The sequence below is a fragment of the Equus caballus genome, chromosome 20 (assembly GCF_041296265.1).
Source record: "Equus caballus isolate H_3958 breed thoroughbred chromosome 20, TB-T2T, whole genome shotgun sequence".
Lineage (NCBI taxonomy): Eukaryota > Metazoa > Chordata > Mammalia > Perissodactyla > Equidae > Equus > Equus caballus.
The window spans coordinates 53,215,700-53,236,980 of NC_091703.1; the positions used below are offsets into that span (position 1 = coordinate 53,215,700).

At 42.9% G+C, this 21,281-nt stretch overlaps 2 long non-coding RNA genes and 2 other non-coding genes across 4 annotated transcripts; 3 read left to right on the forward strand and 1 right to left on the reverse strand.

Moving 5' to 3' along the window:
* Positions 1 to 705: 705 nt before the first annotated feature.
* LOC111769347 (uncharacterized) lies at positions 706 to 8,438 on the reverse strand. Its single transcript, XR_002802306.2, has 3 exons — positions 8,114 to 8,438; positions 1,940 to 2,033; positions 706 to 1,835 (listed from the first exon to the last, which is right to left on the reverse strand). It is a non-coding gene; the product is annotated as an uncharacterized lncRNA (long non-coding RNA).
* Positions 7,314 to 21,176, forward strand: LOC138919564 (uncharacterized). The gene is made up of 2 exons (XR_011429809.1): positions 7,314 to 8,105; positions 19,291 to 21,176. It is a non-coding gene; the product is annotated as an uncharacterized lncRNA (long non-coding RNA).
* Positions 15,264 to 15,332, forward strand: MIR206-2 (microRNA mir-206-2). Its single transcript, NR_032973.1, has one exon. It is a non-coding gene; the product is annotated as a microRNA mir-206-2 (primary transcript).
* On the forward strand, positions 19,375 to 19,435 carry MIR133B (microRNA mir-133b). Its single transcript, NR_032972.1, has one exon. It is a non-coding gene; the product is annotated as a microRNA mir-133b (primary transcript).
* Positions 21,177 to 21,281: the final 105 nt, after the last annotated feature.

The following is a 21,281-nucleotide window of genomic DNA, read 5'->3' on the forward strand; positions in this document are numbered from 1 at the left end:
GAGTGCTCAAGATCTCAAGTTTGAGATGTCTATTGGAAACGTAGAGGAAGATATTCAGCAGGCAGGTGAATATGTGGTTCAGGAATTCAGGAAACAGCATTCCTGCAATTAAACTGATGCTGTGTTCAGATATCCTGGAAAATCACCAAAAAGTCATTGAGCAGATTGTGACAAAAATTGCGGTAAACAAAATATTTGCCTTACAGTTTGATGAATCTAGGGATATTTCCAACCATTCCCAATTAATAATTTATATCCCCCATTACAGCACAGGAAACAGCATTATTGTTAAAAATTATAGCATTCAAAGACTTTTCTAGGTTTGTAACTGGGGAAGTGATTTTCAAATTTTCCTACTTTTATTTGTGTTGACTGGGCTTTCTTTGGGGAGAGTGAATAGAAAAGTCTGTCTGTGGAGCTACCACAATGGCCAGGCATGAAAGGGGCTTCTTTCGTCAGATCCATGCTTTAAACCTTAATGAAACCTTGTTTTATTCATGAACAAGCTTGAGTTGCCAAAATGTTGAGCCTGAATTTACACAGAACGTTGGATGTTTCCTTTAGGTTGGCAAATGCTACAAAGTTAGGGACACTGAATTCCATCTTTTTTGAGATGTTTGAGATAATACCCATTTATTGTTGCATTCAGAAATAAAATGAGTTTCCCAAAAAGGTGTATTAACATGTTTAATAAAGACAGATAGGTGGCATTGAATAAGTTTATTTAAGTTTATTCTGGCTGATTGGTTTGACTATAAAGACTGACTTTGCCAATCAGGTTATACTGGCAAATACTCCTAAAAATTGAATGAACTAAATCTATGGCTGCAAAATTTTTTTTGGAGGGGGGAGGGATTACCCCTGAGCTAAGATCTAATCTTCCTCTTTTTGCTGAGGAAAATTGGCCCTGAGCTAACAAGTGCTCATCTTCTTCTATTTTAGATGTGGGACATCTGCCAAAGCATGGCTTGACAAGTGGTGTCTGTGTCCACGCCTGGGATTTGAACCAGGGAACCCCAGGCCAGCAAAGCAGAACACACGAACTTAACTGTTACACCACCATGCTGGCCCCCATGGCTCCAAATTTTTGATGAATATATATTTAAAGTACATGATGAGATTTTCAAAGTGTTTTTCAAAAATATCATATTGACAAGCATGCATTGAAATTAATAATATTTAGGTTTTTCTAACACTTTGCATTATAGTAAACAAGATAGCTCCACGTGGAAGAGTAACTGCTACAATTAACAGTCATTTAATGAGTCATGGTACTACCTTCTTGGTTTTCTCCCCAGAAATTAAAAACATAACTATGTCAGGGTCTGTGAGGGATCTGGGATTTTATCCTACTTAAAAGCTAATAAACTAGTCTGTTAAGGTTTCATGGATGGTGGAAAAGACATGAAACTTGTGGGTCAGAGACTATGGCCTTTATTACTCTTGGCACAGCAAGAAGCCTGGCATGATGATTGTTCGAATTGGTTTCCTATGTCATTCAAGTCCCATGGGGGCAACACAAGAAGATGGATGGACTTAGATGCATGCTGTCTACACTGTGGATTTGTATCACACTGAGCTTGGGGGATTCAACACTTTTATAGCAAGCAGAAGCAAGCTTGCTCTTTGACTGGGTAGAAATGCTACCTCATCTCAAGGTAGCTCACTGCCCTGAGAAATGGCCCAGATAAAAAGCAGCCAGAGCCTTGTCTTCTTGGCATAGTCAGCAAGGATATGCAGGGAAACTCAGGGTCCATGGCAGATTGCCTCTCCCAATAAAATGCTCTCAGAACTGGGTGACAAATTCTTCTGCAAGTCATGTAGTTACTTCTTAGCTGTCAACAAAATTGAAGGAGAACCTCATCAAGATGCAAGTGACAGATCATGAATAATAATTTTGATAAGAAAATACTATTACAATTTCTGCCATAAAATTCACCTGTTGATCAAAGAATTTTGAGAAATTGCCATCATAAAATTCCTTCCATTTCCACCTTCTTATTTGTGCAAACAAGTGCTCTCAGCATTCATATCTGTGGAAAATGGAAAAGAACAGGAGTCAGTGTCAAACTTCCACTCTAACAATAAGTAACATCCGTCCAGGGATATACGAACTCATGGAAAAATTGTAAAAGCCCTTTCAATTTCATAACAGATATATTACCAATAGACATTAATTTTTATGTTTAGTAATTATCATTTGCAACATATTTATGCCACTTTAAGTAACTGTGTACTAGTAATAATCATAACGATAATTCAATCCAAAAGAAAAATTTTAATACTTAGCTCTGTAGTCACAGGAAATTAAAACAATTTTTATTTTGACTTTTAATTAGAAAATTTTCATCTTAAATTTAATTTCAATCTTTGCATATACATTTGTTGTAGCAAAATCTGATACAGTAATTAATAAAATACTTTCAAACATAATACACTCATTAGGATAAAACTTGTTATGGGAAATAAAACAGAGTAACAGGTTCCAGGGAAAAAAAAACATTACAAAATTCCAACTGTTTAGAAGAGTTTGTTTTAATATTCCTTCAACGAAAGATGATGAGTGTCAAATTGCTGTGGATTAGGTTTCACTGGATACAGTTAAAAGAATGACATAATATTTGAACTTAAAATGTCAAACTTATACCAGAAATTGTGTCTCAAGTAATTACAGTTTAAAAAGCCAAATATAAATTTAAAAATGTGTTAGAGAATATGTCCTTTTTCACAATTATTTTAAGTGGTGCACAGACAAAAAAGATGTAAGCTACATTTTTTAAAATAATAATCTAAATGCAGAAAACCATGACAGAATATGAAAGACAAAGAAGACAACCCCTGCCGTTAAGGACTTTAGCATCCATTGGGGGTAAACAGTAGTTTTGTGAGTATTAAATGAGAAAATGTGTAAAAGCATGGAGCTGTCCCGGGCCAGGGACCCGATAAAACTTAGTTTCCCTTATATTTAACTAAGTTTTTTCTTTTTTTTCTGCTTTGAAATCAAATGTCCTCTTGTTAGAGAACACGGGGCAAAAGTCACATGACTAGTAATTAACTTTCATTGAATATTTTTTCATCAGCTGAAGAGAGTTAAATCAGCTTTCTAGTTTCTTTTAAAATCTGGACATGCCTCAAATATTAATTTTAAAAGAATGCGTAAAGGAGGGAGGAGAGAGAGGGAAAGAAAAAAGAAGAAAGAAGGAAGGGAGAGAGGAAGGAAGGAAGGAAAGAAGAAAGGAAGAAAGGAAGGGAGGAAGGAAGGAAAAAATGAAGGAAGGCATGAAAGCTTTTAAACGCTACATGCACTGTCTTTCCAAACCAAGCAACTGTGATAACTTTTGTGTTGATTGAAGCACACATTTAACCAAATGAATTTTCCGTTGTTCCCACCTGTTTCCCAAATAGTTCAACTGTTCTGCCTTTGACCTGGTTTGGCTCCATCCTACATGGAATGTCTGCTCTTGGAATCCCCCACCCCTGGGCTCCTCCACCACAGAGTTGGCCATAGCAGCAGCTGGGAAAACCTCCTGGGGAACAGCTGGTGTCCAAGGCCCCACATTTCTGCCATGACCCAGGGCGAAGGGTAGTTTTCTGCAACAACAGTATTTGGGGACACATTTCATTAAAATAACACTTCACAGTTAGGTAGTACTATTCCATTGGCAGATAACTGTCACAATCACCATCTCCTTTGGTCTCACTAGGTCTTCAGAACAAACCTGGCAGACTCTGTAACTTTCTGAGTCAGGAGCCAGAGGTCTGGGCCTGGGGTCTGACTCCAGCTCTGACGCTGATCTCTTGAATGACGTTAAGGGGAAAATCAATGTAACTCTCAGAACTCCATGTCCTTACTACCAAATGAGAAGACTGGATGAGATGATCTCCCCTTAAAATGAACATTTATGGACAAAAGCCCAAAGCAACCTTCCCCAATCAACTCTATGCCCCACTGAATGAAATTCAAACTGATCGCTTACCTCAATGGCACTGCTCAGTCTCCCCACTCAGATACAACCAAAGCAAACCAAGAACCACCTTGGGATACCTCATAGCAAACATGCGACCTCACTGAATCCTCCCAACACACCTAATAAGGAAGGTAGCTCAGCTATTGTTACCTCTAGTTTTTAGATGAGGAAATTGAGATGAGAATCAGTGATTTGTAGAAATTATGCAGTAGGTAGCAAAATCCTACCTTGCAGTTCTGGGGAAACCAAACCATCTTTGAAATGCAACAGTTAAGACAACTTTATTGCTAACACTACCTTCGTGAGCATCCAGCTCCACAACGCTGACAACTGCCAACCATTTGGTTGAAAACAGGATCATCAACAGGGGCACATGAAACTTTATCTGATCTCTGATCCATACATACAAACCAGTTCATGGGGCCATGGATGCCTCGATGTCAAACTTGACTTTTGAGCATATTTTCAATTTGCTAATTCCTTCAGGGAAGCGATGGCATCTAAATTGAAACCTTCACCTCCAAGTGGTTCTGCCCTGTGTGTGCCCTGCACATCCTTGTTGATTTGTTTCTCCTGTATCAGGGTGGGTCTCTCCTTGACAACTGGGGGCCACATTTAGCCAAGCAGCTGCCCATTGGCGTCTAAAGCCTGCAATATGTAGTTCTGGCAGCATCTCAAAGGATTTATTATTATCATCCTATGATTTCATTATTATTATTATCACCCTTATGAAATTCGGTAGCTGAGCCCACTATAAAGCATTAAGCCCATGTTTTACATGGAACAGAGTTCTCTGCATTCCCCACACAGTTGAGGGATTTTCCCCCAGTTTCTGCTCACTGTTGGAAGGCTCTAAGAGGTGGCCTGCAGCCATGGATAAGTCAGCCCGTGTATTCCCTCCAGCCTCACTGCCCTCTCCCAGTGTCACCTTGTTGGGGAGAAGGCTCTCCAAGGGGCTCTTTACCAAACAGGAGGCAATTAGAATGCAAGACAAGGAGCAAAGACCTAGCGATCAGGGGATCCAGTTCTGTAACCGAGAGCAAGTCTCTTTGCTAACCTGCGCCTTGGTTTCCTCATATACTAAATGAGGTAACCAAGCGAGATTATCTGGAAGATTAATCTTGAAGATAACCTTGCTCAGACTAGCTCTAATTTTACCCATTTTTTGGCTTCTGGAGATTTCCACAGGGAAGAGAATCTTGTGAGGAAAGACTCACGAAAAGATCCTCCGCACTCCTTACTTCCACTTCTACTTCATTGAACAACTTGCCTTGTTAAAAACCAACCTGGTTTACACAAGACTTTGGGGAAAACAAAAGTAACTCTTTATCAGGGAAATCAGAATTCCTCACCTAAAATGTGCTAAGTCAAAAAAAAAAAAAGAAAGGGAATTGATTAGGAGTCCTAAGACGTGGGTTTCATCCCAACTTTTTCAATAACTAGCCATGTGGCCCTCAGCAAGTCCCATCACTGCTCTGTACTTCTGATGGCTCATCTTCCAAATTTGAACACCAATACCTCTCTGGTTTACCTATGCCAAATAGCCTTTGAGGCTCGCGAGAAAACGTGGCTTAAAAATGTAAAGTGTAACCCTAGATACAGATAAGTCATTAAGTGAAGGTTACTTCTCTCTTTTGAACCTAGATAAATCTCAGAAGAACTAAAAGATTAATACAACATTAAAAAGATGCTTATCTTCCTATCAGTAGGGTGCCTGGTGGGTTTATATTTTGTTGTAGAGTTTTAGCAAACCTCTTTATACAATTTGATTTAACAAACATTTATTAGGAGCTTACTGTATACCTTACATCCTGCTGGAGACAAGGGAAGAAATCAAAATAAGTATGAATTTGACCTCCAGGTGTTTATAGTTCTATAAATTCAAGACTTACACACACACAAAATTGTAAAACAAATCTTAAAACAGTAACACGACATGTCCCAGAGTATACAGACCTATAACAAATGCTTAATCCAGCCAAGCTGGGATCTGAACCTTCAGCAAGGGGAAAGACTGGTGTTGACTAGAGTTTGAGGCAGGCTGTGTGAAGGAGACAGAACTGGAGACAGATTTTCATTGAGTGGGATGAGAACTTTCCTACGTTTATGACAGTAGACCTCCTACGTTAGAACAAATGCCAGAATTAGATAAGAAAAAGAATGTCCACATTTTGAGGATTGAAGAGAAATGTTTGTTTCTCAACACTCATTAGCAGCAGATTTCAGACTATGGTTTTCCAGCCGATAATTATCAAAGAATCCAAATTCGAATTCATTTAAGTTACAGAAATTATAACACTATAGCATCACTCTTTTTAACTTGTTACCTGTAAGTGTGTGGTCTAAAAGAACTCTAAAAAAATCAAGATTTTCTACTATGAGTCTATTTTCTCAAAATGGCTGCTTCATGCCCAAGGCCTTCCCCAGGCTGACCCCTTCACAAAGCATTAGAGCCAGCCGCAGGTTAATTAGTATTTCCCGAACACACTCTGCACATCCCTGCTTCTATGCTTTTACTGAAATTGTTCCCCACTGTGGGAAAGCCCTTCCCTCACCTCTTCAGGTATGTAGGCCCTCCCTATCTTCAAGACCCAGCTGGCACCCAGCGTCCTCCATGAAGCTGTCACTACCCAGTCCACCACTTATCAATCTCTGCTTCTGGATGCCAACTGTACTTGTTTTCTGTAATATCAGTTTGCAATGACCATATTTTCCTGCCCCCCACCCCGCTGTGGATTCAAGTTCTGCCCCCAAAAGAACCTGTTGAAGTCTCTCAAGGCGGGGAACATAGACACTTCTTTGTATTTCCAGTGCTTGATCTCAGACACTGCGATTTGGCAGGCATTCACTAAATACGCATTATCGAACATCTAGTCAAGTCCCAAACTAGCCACATTTTCCATAACTCCACCACAACCACCCTCCCATATGAAAAATGGCCAAAATAAGTTAGAAACAAGCTAAAAGGGCTGTATCTGAGGTGGTATGTAACGGCCTAACCTAAAAGAAACCCAGGAGAAAGAGATGGGGATTCATTCACTTGAAAAACTTGATGTTCTTACTATCTAAAGTAATACATGCATCATTTCAGTATATTTCACAAACAGAAGCATTCATATAGATCTGCCCATCTGAAAAAGGATTTAGCAAAGGACATTTCTCCTTGCAATGGGACAGCTGAAGAGGTGTAATTTAACAGCTCTCAGAGGCCGTCACTGTGGTGATTGAGGTGGACAGAAGGCATGGACATGACCAAGGCCCTTAAAAGACACAAACAGGTGGGAGAGTGTGCTGGGGGTGGGCAGAGGGCTGCAGAGGACAAAAAGGAGGAGGCTCGCCTTCGGAGAGCAGAGACGGGAGAAGGCAGACAGCGAGACTGCCCGAGGAACGGGAGGAGAGGGGAGGACAGGAGATCCGAAGCTAAAAGCTCGGTCACATCTAGACAGGACACAATATGAGGTAAAGCTAGAATGAAGGACAGGATTAAAAGAAGGGAAGAGAAATGAGCGGACAGGGCACAGAGAGGGAGAAATGACAGACAATCAGGAAAGGGAACGTGCATAAAGGAAAGACAAAGATGATTTCTCCATGTGTGACCAGAAGGAGGGCGGTTAAAAAGAAAGAGAAAGGAGTAACAGGGAAAAGGGTCTTAAGACGGAGACAAAAGAAGCAAGCAGTGCACAAGTCCTAGTTAAATGCTTAGAAAATCACCAGGCTGTCGGGCTGAGCTGGAAGACGAGCCCTAGCCGTACCCAAGAGGGGACCATCAGAAAGACGGAGGCAGGCAATTTAAGTAGCTGGTTACTAGGTAAAAATGAAAAAAAAAATTGAAGAAGGAAAAGGTGAGAAGCAGAAGAGGGAAAACCCAAAGGACACACTGGCCCAGAAACCTTTTTAACTTTCTGTAAGAATCTTCAAGGCCCCAAACTAGGCCAAGATTCTGACTGACATTTCTGAGCTCACCAGCTGCTGTTTCCTTGAGAGAATTCTGACAGGAAGGCATAGAAACGCAAGCCAACACTGCCAGCGCCGAAAAAAAATAAATAAATAACAACCGTGCTCTGAGCACCTCAATGGGGCCGAAACCTGTCGGAGAAGGCACACAGCTGAGAAGGACCGCCTGCAACTTTTCCCCAGGTATGTACCGAGCTGCTCCCGCGGGCTTCTTTCTCCTCTAATTGTCCTCTGGGCGTTCCTGCCTGGCCCATCTGTCTTTCTTTCTTTGTGAATTTTTGGGAAGCCCTGCAGGCGATCTGCTTCTGTCATCTGGAGCCAGCACGGCAGCATCTATAGGGGCAGGTGAAGCTCCACGTTCTGCATCTCACACCGGCGGGGGAGGACTGCTAGAATCCAGATCCCTCAGGCAGAGCGAGGCGAGGGGAAATGAATGAGAGAGATCGCCCCTGCCCACGTTATTGGTGCATGGGAATGACTTGTCGGCTGGTACTGACAGCAGACTCGTTTCTGTGTGCTGGGGCTTAAAGCAAAGGCAGGCGGGGGGAGGAGGGTGGGCATGGAAGACAGAGGGATAAGGAAAGCTCAAAGGGGGAGATCACGCACAATCACCCTAGGGGCTGTTCAATTACCTAAAGAAGAGCTAAGATTTTAGGAGTGATGGATGAGAGTTTGACAGCGCATGACCTTGAACTTGCTGCTTGCCCTTTCAGTGCCTTGGTAAAATATTTTGAATGTATGTTGAAATTTTCTTCAAAGTAACTCAAAGGAATTTATTTCTGATAAGTAATTTATCTCCAATATCAATTGTTGAATGGGAGTAGGTTTTGGATGACCTCACAGATGTCCCCACTAAGACAATGTGAAGTGTTACCTCGTTTTCAAAAACTAAGAAACTCAGTCCCTCAGCAATGTGTTTCTTTGGAAAACTAGGACAAGTACCAGATTCTCCTATTTGTCCCCTGGACCTTAAGCAATTCTTAATGCTCACTCAACTTAACAGGCGCACTTAAAAAAAACTTAAGAAATTTTGGAGCTAAAGAGCTTTATCATCATTCTGTATTATTACGTTATATTACGTTGTATTATCATTATGATCTCTTCACGAATACAATATGAGGTCGTATGAGTCAGTGGACCCTCTGTTGGGCTGTCTTCTCAAGAAAAACATTCACCTCATTTTTTATCCATTCTTCTCCAAACTCCACTTAAGTTTTATTGGTAAGAACTGGGAGGTGAAGGGATGGGCCCAGTTATTTACAAGCCGTTAAGTGAGAACCCTTGGTAACTTCACAGACGGGCTTCCCCTCTCTTCGTAGTGTTGACCATCTGTCTGCACCCTCATTGGTGAAAGCTCCTACAACCACACTCTTGAAGAGGGGTCACACCTTCCTGACTTCTGTGTGGCTTTACTCTTCTTCTTCACCTTCTCATTTTTAGGAAGGTCAGAATGTAAGAGTCCCATTCCTTGCCCTGAACTGTTGAGTGTCAGAAACATTGCACTAGAACAGTGGTTCTCGAAGTGCAGTCCCCAGACCAACAGCATCAGCATCACCTGGGAAATTGTTAGAGATGCATATTCTCAGACCCAACTCAGACCTACTGACTCAGAAACTCTAGGGGTCAGAGATGGCAATCTGTGTGTTACCTGGCCCTGCAGGTGCCTCTGGTAGACTAAATTCAAAGGTTAAGATTTTTTATTTCCAGAATCCACAGAGCTCGGATCTCCTTACAGGTGCGACTCTGGTCACCTACAGGGCTATAGCTTCTAAAGGAGACCCTTCCACAAAGAACAACCTCTCCGTCACTGCCTGTGTCCTTCATCCATAAAATATGAATTATTATAATGTAAGTTACTTGTTACAGCACTGAGAACAGTGCCTGCACACAGTAAGTGCTCTCTAAGTGTGGTGGTGGTAGTTTTATCTGCTCCACCCTTACTGAGCAAAGGCCTTCACTGGGTGGTGTGGGAAATCAAAAATGAGGCAGTCAGGATGCCAGCCCATATGAGAGGAGATGCACGCGTTACAGGGACACAAGGAATCAGACCGCTAGGTGAGATGTGGTAAGTGCCCAAGTACATGTGCAATAACAGGAACTAGACAACTGGAAGAAAATTTTATGGAGAAAGTCTTTTGAGCTGAGCCTTAAAGAGGGAGTAATGGTGAAGATGGGCAAAGAGAAAAGAACATTCCAGGTGGAAGCTGAGCATAGAGAACATTGGAAAGATAAGATGTCAGTGGTCCAGTGTGGACAGTAGTACCCGCTCCCCTTTCTGTTGTTAATATGTTAAATATTCGTGTTGTGGAGAGGGATCCCCCGTTCTGGGTCTAAACATTTGTTACCATGTTTGAAGAAATTCTTCCTTTACTCCAAACTAAGTCATTTCCCTTAGACTGTTGTAAGATGAGTCCTTTCCAGTATTGATGATTTCATTACTTCAGTATCTGTGTCTCTCTTTCTTGTTTATCATTAGATCAATGTTTTTCAAAGTCCCACTTGCAACAGAACAAATCAGGAGTGGTTGCAAAAAGGCAGATTCCTGGGTCCCGGTCCAGATGGCTTATTTCAGCACCTTTAAGAGCAAATCAGAATAATCTGCATTTTAACAGCTCCCTTGTGATTCAGATGTTCACTCAAGTTCAAAAAGCAACTCTCCTAGAGCTGTTCTTTCTCAAATTTACTGAGCGTTGAAATCACCGTGGGCGTGCTTGTTAAAAATATGGACACCCAGCCCTTCTCCTGGAGATTCTGATTCCCTGGCTCTGGAGTGGGGTGTAAGAATGGGAGTTTTAAAAAGTGCCTCTGGAGCACCAAGGATCAGGCAAGGTTTGCGAAATACGGCATATCTGAATGAAGGTGTGTTTTGGGTTGGAGAGGTCAAGTCGTAGGCCAGCCATTTACTAGCTGTGTGATTTGGGTGAGTTTCTTAAGCACTCTATGCCTCCACAGTACTTAACCTGCTGGAGACCATTTCATCCTGTGTAGTAAGACATGCTCCACAGAATTGCTGGAAGCGACATGGTAAACAGCTTAGTATGATGTTGGCTCCCTCTCCACGCTTTGCCCCATCCTCCCCAGAAGTGCCTGCTCCAGCTCTCCAGCTCTGATGAGAGGCAGGGCAAGGACAACAGTGACGGCAAAATGCCACCAATACTCACCTCTTCTGAGAAAGGTGGCAGGATGCCTGCAGGGAGAGAAGATGGGCTTTCGAAGCTGGCCTTGTTCCTGGCTGCCCCTGGGAAGTTAAAATGGGACACATGCCCATGACTGAATCAATATTCAGAACTGGCCGGTCCTCTAAAAATAGCAAGACGTTCTGGCTGAGCCTTAGGAAAAAGAAGGTCCTACCCTAACGTACTACCCCATACTTGCCTTAAAAGGAGGGGCCTCTGCTTTATTTCCTACCTCCTCAGCCAGATGATGGTAAACCACAAATAATTTGGCTTGTAACTTGGTGAACTCCAGCATAACTTGTTTCATGGACAGCCACCAAGAACACCAGCAGTGATTCCAATGTATAAGGTCACAAGTGCTCAGACTTTGGGGTGGCCGTATCTTTGCAGACGCTCCTCCTGCAGACGCTAGCGGAGTTCTAATCTCCATAAAAGCATGCAATTTTGATTATAGTTTAAGAAATTATTACCGATTGTTTAAAACTTCCCGGCCTAACTGTGGGGCAGAGAAAGGATAGGGAGCGCTAAGATGCCTAAATTCGAAATTCAGAGAATGAGACACCGGTGATTTTTCTTCTGCAGGAAGTCCTGATTTCCTCTCCTCATCCAGCATACACATGTCTAACCAAGGTCAGATCTGTTGTCAGAGGGCAAAGGCCTTGTGGTCAATAAGGGGACACTCAGGGCATCTCATCATCTATATTGTTTCATAAAAGTCCTGAAAATTTTGTCAGAAATGGTGCTGATGGATATCTTTTCTTAACAAATCCTTTTCAAACATAGCAAAATATGAAAATTTTTTTTTAAAAAAAGAGAAACCAAAATTGTGGGAGAAATATTTTTGATAATATTTAAGCTTTCCCAAGTATCTTAGAACCACCCCTTGCATAACAATTGTCATCTGAATGAAACTAGTCAATCAAATATAAAGACCTTCATGTGCTGAGTAGTTTCAGTTGCTGTATTTATATTAATTAATATTAAATAATAGTCATACGAATTACTTATTAGACATCTAACGCTGTGTTCACAGCATGTTACATAAATCTACCTCATTGAAGCCTCCTGTTGAGTCAGTATTATTATTCTCACTTTACAGATGAGGAAACTGAGGCTCAAGGAGCTTAAGTAGCTTGCTCAAGGTCATAGAGCCAGAATGCACAGATGCCCCGGCCATGCTCTTCCTCCCCACACCCCTCTGCCGCCAATAACCTTGAAGATTACATGGTGTTAGTCTATAATCCAGACTTCCCTCTGTCTCAACCCGCCCTTGATTTTTCCCAAATCTAAGAGGCTTTCTGAGGAGCATTAATGCGAAATCACCATCCTCACTTCTCTGTAATGTTGTGTCTGAGTCATTTATGTTCAAATACTCCCCTGCTCGGAGAGAGAAATAGGAAAAAGAACTGTGTCTGCTGTTTACATTTCTGATGATACTTTTACTGTTACTTAAGTTCCAAATGCTGTAAAATGGTACTTGATTCTCAAGAACAAGGGAAAGGACAATTAATTTAAGGCTTTCAAACAACTGTCTGATTACAGGGCAGAGGGAGGGAGAAATAAATCTTGCTTTCAATAACATGGTGAGTGACATTTTATATTGCCATCGGCCTGTTCTAAGAAACTCAAGACCCTCATGTGTGTTATGTCATTAATCTCCAACCTGCCCCATGATGGGCAGATGGGGTTACACAACCACTATTTGCAGATAAGTGGCATGGGATCTGGTGCAGAGAGGAGGGACAGAAAGGTGGGGACTTCGCCAATATCACATAGCACACAAGTGGCCAAGTGACACACCAAAACTCCCCATTCTTCCTATTAGCATCACCTGCCAAAGTCAGAAGATTTGGGCAGGTAAGAAACCAAACAAATAGTATGGAAAAGACCTACATGCGCCTGCCATATCAATGCCCTTTGCCCTGTGCAAAACTCAGAGAAACGTGCCTTTATATTCCATCCTAGGCTTCGTTTCCGCATTTATGCCTCGTCTGAAATGTTTTGATTTTGTTGTCATTGTTTGTTTTGTTTTTCCAGCCCAACTTTCACTCCATTTTCTAATCTGTTCCATCGATTTCCTTCCTTGCATCTTGTTATGACCAGGGAAACCAGGACGAGTGTTAAGACAAGACTTTTGTCATAGGTATTCCCATTTCGAACTTGACCTTTGGGTTCACAATTCTTTATGTGTTCTAAGTCAATAAGAATTTAGTTCCTCAGACTCAAGAATGATCAAGTAATTGGCTATTAAAAGTTTTTATTGTTGTTTTTTTTTCCTGAAGATTTTGAAGGCAAATTTTGACTTTTTGACCATATGAGGTTGAGCTTGACAAAGACAACAACTCACACCCAAATTGGGGACATTCTCACAAGTGGATGGTTAGCACTGTCTTGGTTATCTCACACCATTTCCCTGGAAATCTATTTCTTTTGTATTCTTACATAAATTGATCACCTTCTGGGCCTCAGCTGGCTCATGAATGGCAAGTCTATTAATGCTGGTTCTTTCTAGTTCTCTGGACCAAAGAACCCAGTGGTCTTTCTCATCTGTGCAAACTTTCACTTCTGAAACTCACATGCCAAACCCTTTGGAAGATCTTGATCTGACAGGTTTCACTAGTTATAAGGAAACTTGTCTCAGCTCCTAAGTTCCCTGATTCACTGGAAGAGATGAGACCTTTTAATCTTCTCAAAGGCACAGCCACAGCTTCTCCTTGGCCCCCCGCCTCTCCTGCCCATCAGCCGCTGCTTTTGATTGACCACTGTCCCCAAACCTGGGAGAGGAAGAGCAGCCCCATATTCTCACTCATATGAAGCTTGCACTTGACTATGGGAGAGAACCATGTTTTCGTAGCAGAAGCTCATATGGCCGCTGGATTGTATTATATGAGTTATTGGATGACTCCCAAGGTCAGCCAGAAACATTTTAAATGGGGTGCCTAGGACATTTACCTATTTTCCTGAGAAAAACTATGAATTCTAAGCCACCACCAGCACCAGCAAACCAAGTGCACAGCTGCAGAGGAATAAACGTGCACAAAGCATAAAGCCCATACTGTTTCCTCCCTCCCTTGCTTCCTTCTCAACTCCTACCCTGCAAGTCTATCTCCATGGGTTGGTCCAAGACTGTCCCTCCAACCCAATTAGTTTTTTTAAACGATTACCATTTATGTATATGTAAACCAGTTCGTTTCTATGACCCTCATCTGTAAAACCAGATAAAAATAATGGCGATTTCACAGAGTAGTGAGAATTTAAGGAGCTCGTCTAAGCAAAGCACCCCGAACAATCCCTGTCATAGAGAGGATGTTTAAAAAGAATTTGTTCTTATTTTTATGACTTTTATTAATAGATTTCATGAACTGCCCTTGTCAGTGCCTTCAGCCTCAAACCTTCTTTGGGGTGCAATTCTTCTCTTCGCACACTCCCTGTTTCCTGCCAGAGAATCAGATGCCATGAAGCTGAAACCCCCACCTTCCTCCAGCCAGGGTGGCCTGTGCAGACCCCGAGGGGCTCGGCAGCTGCCAGCGTCCCTCACTCTTTCACAGCTCGGGCCTCACAGATTGTGGGGCAGGTGATGGGCTAGGGGAGAAGAAGCCGAACAAAAAGATCCTTTCCACAATGAACAATTGGGTTTGGAATGCTGTGCCGGCAGCTGCGGCCCATCGACATGCGCCCACGACAGACAGACATACAGTAGGAAACAGGGGGGCCTGGGAGTTCTAAGCAGGAGTTGCTCTCTGTGCATGTGCAGAATAGTTCTCTTGGGTTCTCTCTCTCTTTTTTAACTTTTGCTTCATGGGATTCCAAACATTAAAAAAGCATCATATTGAAATATATAAGCAGCAGCTATTAAATTAATGAATACTAATCACAAAGATTATCGCTACACCCAAATAAGCCAGTGAAAGTTGTCTGCCATTTATTTGTGAACAAACAGTAAAGGAAGAAATTAGGTCCCAAAGAGTGCCACCAACCCTCACAATAGCTGTATTCCAGGATGGTCTGGAGGATGACAGGACGGATGAGATAAGTTCCCAGTGGTCCCTCCCTCTAAGCGTTGCCCACCTAGAGGAGGAGGTAGGATGCAAGTGGCCCACATCTGAGATGCTGGGCTGCATCTGGACGACAGAAGAAGCCAGGCTGGAGCCAAGACTGCTTCCCGAGGCCACATGCTTCTTTATATCCCCATACGGATTACTTTGCTATGGAATGTAAGGAAGTGTGTGGTTTCTGCAAGTGCCTCTTCGCCAGCCCCACGGTCGCCCCCCAGAGCACAGGTTTCACCTTCTTCCTCAACAGGGCTTTGCACCAGAAGCTGTCTCCCTCACCAATGAAGCGACGGCCTCTGAGTCCCGTCTGATGTCCTCTCCCACCCGCCCTTCCCTCCTTCTTGAGGTTTCACCGCTCAGCCCAAGAGTCAGGCACACTGGTTGTTGTCCTAGCTTCCCATGCCCACTAGGCAGAGAGAGGCCACATCATCTAAAGGTTTTCCCCGGAATCAGCCCTCGCCCTCCAAGCTCCTTCCTCCAGTCTTTTTGTTCCTGAAAGATGTTTCTACGAACCAGACTGAATTGTAATTCCTTCCACTCCATCTGTATCACTTTCCTTTATACTCATCTGTGTCAGTGGCAGTTTGCACATTTCCAAGGGCTTTCCTTGCAGATAGGCAGGTGCCGTGAGACTCAGGAGACTACAGCCTCAGGTCACACAGTCAGTCCTCTGACCCTGCTCTGCTCTCCTTTCCACTTCACATCGCAACCCTGTCACAAATCAGCGTGGGGTGAGGCTGTTTGCAGAAAAGCTTTGAGGTGCTAAAATGGTGATTCACTCATCTGATTGGCTAAGTTCCTTTCTCCTCCCTTCCCTGAACCACTGAGTTCCCACCCTGACCCTAAAGAGCCTGAAACCACACCACAAAGGAGTTGGACTTACGAAGGGAGGCCCTGAGCATGAGGAGAGACTGGTCACCCAAGGCTCAGGCCATCATCTACCTACCCCAGCATTTCAGAATGAGCCAGGAGGCTGATGGGATCTCCCTCCCTCACTTAAACCCCAGCTCCAGAATGGCTTCATGCGTTCCACAGCTCTGCTTCCTTGTTGTTAGGGTGACTATGTGTGAGATGAGGGCTGGGACCACACGAAATTGTTACTATGAGTTCTTAAGCAGAACCATGAAAGGATTTGACCTACATCTGCCAAGATGCACAGGAGAGGGCTATAAAAGTGAACTGAGAAGCAGCACAACGAGGCCATGGGAAGAGGTGGACAGGGAAGGATGACTGTGGAGTGGCCAGAGACGATGGGACTATTCCCTCAGAGGCGACAGCACCCAGAGCACACTGGGCCAAGCCCCCACCAGGCTGCGGCAACACAGGTGACACCACCCACCCACCTCTTCCAGACACCGGGAAGTTGTCTAATGGTCTTCAAGGGCATGCCAACCTGTCCTGCTTGGGGGTTGGGAGGACTCTAGAAGAACATGGGGGAATTACTAGAGCTGAGGCAGCTGCAGGACTGAACACAGAGACACAGCTTCAGATCAGCGATTCTCAACTGGAGGTGATTTTGCCCCTCAGGGCTCATTTGGCATTGTCTGGGGACATTTTGACTGTCACAACCAGGGGGCTATACTGGCATCTAGTGAGTACAGACCAGACATGCTGCTAAACACCTGACAAGGCACAGGCCAGCCCTCCACAGCAAAGACTTATCTGGCCCAAAATGTCAATGCGCTGAGAAACCTGCTTTAGATAGTGGGGCTTTCAATGAATAAGGTCTCTGACATCAGCATACTAGGGCACACCATCTTCCGAGGAAAATCACTGCCCTACTCTTAAGAACGTTGGTTCATCTTCCTGTCTGTAAATTAGGCAGATGCCTCAAAGTTGTGCTTCTTTCCAGTGACAAGCCTTTCCCTTTTCTAAATCATATCTGCTGTAAAGATAGTTTTCCCTTCAGAGCCTTAGGTTGATTTCATGTTGTCTGCTCAGAGACTGGGGGTGTGTTGTGTGGGTGCAACAGGACGTGAGTAAAGAAGACCAGAGGTAAGATGATGAAGAGTAATGTCCTGGTTGAAGAAATTGCACTGCAAGAGACTTGTCTTTCTGACTGACGAGCTGGATGCACGTACTTTTTCCATCCTGATGTCAGACTGTCTGGCTGACTTCCCCCTCCACAGCTGCCTACTCCTCGCTCCCCAGAAGGAGCTGGGGAAGGATGGTTGGGCTAGGATGAGGTTAGCCAGAGGAAACGCTGGTGAGCAGTGGCCCCAAGACACCTAAGTCATTAGGAGGAGGAGGGGAAAGTTAAGATGCCCGACAGCAGAGCTAGTAGGACACGTGCCAAGGAAGAGACGACTCAGTACAAGAAAGAAGCTTTGCCATCATCCTGCCCAAGCCATTCTAGAACCAAGCCATAGCTGGTGGGGCCCCTGCTTTCCCACCACCACCACCACAGTGTGTTTCACCTAGTTACCGCTTCTACGGTGCCTCACTGAGTGCTTTGATTTCTGGGACATCTTATTTATTCCAGACAGAGCTCCTAAACTGGGGTACTGCTTGGCTGGGTAAACCAGTTCTGCTTTTCCTGATCAGCATTTTCAACAATTTCAGACATGAAATGAAAATACTTGCAGCCGAGGGAAAGGAAACATGTGACGGACAGTCTGGAGTTGAGAGTGAAACTCTTGGCCTCACAAGCAGTCAGAATTGTCTCTAGGACTCTCCCACAACCCCTGAAAGTGTCCACTGTGCTACAGGGGACTTAATGTTGAGGACCTTTCCTTTGGTATCACTAAGCCTTGCAACAAGCAGGCGAGGTGGAAGCACTGATGCTCCCCCACTGTACGGATACAGAAACTGAGGTTTAAAGATGTTATCTAACTTCCTAAGAGCAAAAGCGCTAGGAAGCATCAATGAGTTCAAACCCAATAAGTGTGACTCCAACGCCACACGGTTTCCACTCCATTACATTTCTCTTTGTCAGTGAGAGGAAATAAAATGCAGGCACACCTGCCCCCAAGGGAGAAGGGCAGCTTTCTGGCATCCTACAAACTATCCTTCCATCCTACCTTTTCCCCTCCTGCTCAAATACATTTGTCTTTGACAGATGGCCAGACCACCTGTCTGGGGAGCATCTCCTTAATCAGCTCCCTGCCCCCTCGATCGCACTTTCCTAGAAACAGGGAGAAATCAGTGGGTACCTCTGCTAGTCCAGCCGTTCTCAAACTTTAGCTGCATCAGAATCACCCGAAGGATGTCTGGGCCCACTCCCAGGTGTTTGACTGGTAAATATTGTTTCTCCTTTGCAAAGGCAACCTACAAGTTCCTACATATTGGAATCTAGACTTCTCCTTTAAAATCCGTAAGAATCAAAGTTATCACCACCTCCCTCGAGAAACCACTTAGTCAGTTCTGCCCATTTGTTAAACCAAACCAGCTCAATGTCTATCGGTGGGAGAATGACTAAATAAAGTCTATTATATTCACATAGTAGAAAACTATCAAACAATGCAAATTAATAAGCTATAGCAGCCACATCAATATGGATGAATCTTGCAAATGTCATTTCAAGTGAAAATATCAAGTCACATAAGAATACCTGTGATAGGCTACCATTATATTAAAAAACAAGTAATACACAAGCTATAGAGAAGAACATTTAAATTGTAAGAACAAAAGGAATAGCAGTTATCTCTGAAGGGAAACTAAAGAGATAAATTAAGAAAAGCATTCGGGAAGGCTCATCAGTGTTGGTAAAGTTCTTTTTCTAAGATAGGTGATTGTGGGTATTGGTTTTATCATTATGTGTCATAACTACACATGTATTACATATGTTCTCTTATAAATACATCATATTTGAACAAAAAAATGATAAAATTTATTTTAAAAATTAAGATGTAAGATATTCAAAATATACACACCAAAATGTTGAATTTATTTTGGAAGATGAGACGAGAGAGAATTATGGGAGACTTTCATTTTGTCATTCTACAATTTTATATCATTTCGGTTCTTCACAATGTCCATATTTGAAAAAGGAATAAGGATCAAAGAAAGAAAATAAAACAAAGTCATACAATGCAAAATACAAATTGGGCATGGTTTTCATAAATCCTGTGAGAGGACATTCTGGGCAAGGCGAGCTCTGGGACTGGATTCGCGCTAATGCTGGTTCTCTCTGTGTTGCAGGCTCGGACAAGGGATGTTCAGGATGTACCAAAGACTCTTCACACTAGAGGCTGCAGTCACCTCCCAAGGAGCTGCCCCCTGCTCTGGCTGGTCAAACGGAACCAAGTCCGTCTTCCTGAGAGGTTTGGTCCCCTTCAACCAGCTACAGCAGGGCTGGCAATGCCCAGTCCTTGGAGAAACAGAAGCAACTCACGTGTGGCTGAAATTACCTGCTCATACTTCCCTTAAGAAAACCACTCTGGTTTTGTTATCATAGTCTCATGAGAGAAAAGAGGAGCCCTGGCTTCAAAAGTGAGAAAGATGTGAAAGCTCAACACAGAGAGCTCTGTGCCTTTGTACCCACAACTAGACCCAGTCACACACTTGACATACACATCAAAGATTTTAAGAATGGAAATTGTGCCAGCCCTGGGCCAGCCAGGGGGAAAACATGAGACACACAAGACAGGGCCCCTGCTCATAAGTGGTAACGGTCTAAGTAAAGAAATTGGACATATAAATATGGCCCAACTTAACGGAATTGCTAGTCAGAGCATGGCTAGTTCCAAGACGCGATTCTTCTTATTTAGTCCACCAAACACACCTGGCACACTGTGTACCATCAAGTTTCTATGGATCCATTCAGCCCAAAATATCTATTCCTTAAGACATATATATGTGAGTCAGTTTCCTGATCTGTAGAATGGGAATAATAATCATAGCACCTACCTCATATGGTTTTATGTGGAATGAAGTGAGAATACAAGGAAAGGAGTTAGAAAGCTCTCAACAATTGTTATCTGTTATTAAGAGGAGATCCTGACCTGTCCTTCCAATTTCTCTTTCAAGATTTGTGTCTTTGACAGTGCACCTAGCAATGTGCCCAGAACTTAGATGTGCTCAGGAACATTTGTTTGAATTCCAGAAGCACATGTGTTCACAAGCCATCCTCTGACACAATTACGCTCGTATGATGTGTAGAGCCCACTGCAGTATCCACACAGGGAAGCCTGGGGCTCACTGGCATGTACCTTGGAGGCAGGAAGCCTGGGTTTTAACTCTGCCCCTCTCATTTGTTAGCTGTGATATAGCCTCTCTGAGCCTCCATTAACATTGTATAAACCTTAGTTTCTTCATCATAAAATGGGGACAACGACACTTAAAGTTAAGGATTTCAAAAGATAATGTTTGTGAAGAGCCAAATATTATTCCTCAAGAGATGGTAGCTGCTGTTTTGTTGTTGTAAATGGCAACAGCTCAAGGACAATGTTGTGGCCACAGGTACCTGTAGCTAAAAGGGGAGGACTAGATTTAAAACAAAAAAAATAGAAAACCTCAAAAACTAAAACTTCATTACAGGGTATTTTTCTATTCTAACTGTTAATTCTACTGTCGTGTAGCATGCATTCATCCTTGTATATGTTACTAGTAGGTAATAATTTTTACTAAAAAAATACTTCACACATGAGACCGACAGTAGCATCTTAAAGAAACATCTTGCCTGGAAAGCCTTCATTTATGAGCTGTTGAGATGCTAGTCTGGAACCACGTGTCCTCCTGAGTACATCAAGGCTTCAGAGTGGGTATTCCAAAGGTGTGGAGTTTAGACATAAGCAATGGAGCCAGACTGCCTGGACTCAAATCCCAACACCCTCACCCCCACCTGCTGTGCCACTTTGGGCAAGTTGCTTGACCTTTCAGGGCCTGCGTTTCCTCATATGTAGAACAGGGATATTATTAATAGTATCTATCTCATAGGCTTTTCATGAGAATGAAATGAAAATACATGAAAAGATATAAAACTGGTGCTGGGTACATCATAAGCTTATAAGAGTTTTTGTCTTTGACAATGTACCTGAAATATTCCTGAAACGAAATTGGTGTTCAATAAAAACTTATTTAATAAATTATCGCTTTCTTTTTTTTCTTGTTCTAAACCCATACTATGAGATCTTGTAATTTCTGGGTCAACTCTTTCGGCTTTTCTCTTTAGATATAGCACACTGTGCAAA